Source organism: Etheostoma spectabile, chromosome 21 (assembly GCF_008692095.1).
Source record: "Etheostoma spectabile isolate EspeVRDwgs_2016 chromosome 21, UIUC_Espe_1.0, whole genome shotgun sequence".
NCBI classification, from domain to species: domain Eukaryota; kingdom Metazoa; phylum Chordata; class Actinopteri; order Perciformes; family Percidae; genus Etheostoma; species Etheostoma spectabile.
The window spans coordinates 8,003,669-8,004,284 of record NC_045753.1 but is presented as its reverse complement, the minus strand read 5'-3'; the positions used below and the strand labels follow the sequence as shown (position 1 = coordinate 8,004,284).

Below are 616 nucleotides of genomic sequence, written 5' to 3'. Positions count from 1 at the left end.
AGGGCCACGCCTAAACCACACCTCCAGTCACCAGACAAACCTACGTATTCCGTGCTGCGCAGCCAGCCTCGTGTCTCTGATTGCTTGACCCGCCCTCCCTTTCCCTCTCCTTCATCCATCCATCTTCCTCCTCATCCCTTCTTGTTGCACACCTCTCTCATGTACCGTCTGGGGGTCTGTAAACTATTTGGGCGAAAACTGCTTCCGAGACTGAACCCCCACTCTGAGTCTCCTCCACCCGGTCGTCATCCATCCTCCCAGACCAGCCATTAGACGACATCCACATCAATTTATCTGTCTTATCTAAGTGTTCTGGATGGATTTTAGTACTACAAACATGCTCTGAGCCAATCAAGAAGAAGACTAGTAGATTTAGTCTAAAACCTCCTGTAAAAAGACTATGGATATTTAAAAACAAAAATGCAAATTGCAACTAAAAATTGAACCACTCAAACCGTAAACGTAAAACAGTAAACAAAGGACAAAGTACTGAGGTAAGGAAGGGTGTTGACTGAAACTGAACGACGGCCGCTTTCAGGATTGTGATTGGGTTTACTTCCGCCTTCCTACGTGTAAGCTCATAAGTGTGTGTGTGTGTGTGTGTGTGTGTGTGTGT

At 46.3% G+C, this 616-nt stretch overlaps 1 long non-coding RNA gene across 1 annotated transcript in view; it reads right to left on the bottom strand.

Annotated features, from left to right (window-relative positions):
- The window catches only part of LOC116670868 (uncharacterized), a 23,588-nt gene that overhangs the window by 5,352 nt on the left and 17,620 nt on the right, over nt 1-616 (bottom strand). The gene's annotated exons all lie outside the window — the stretch shown is intronic.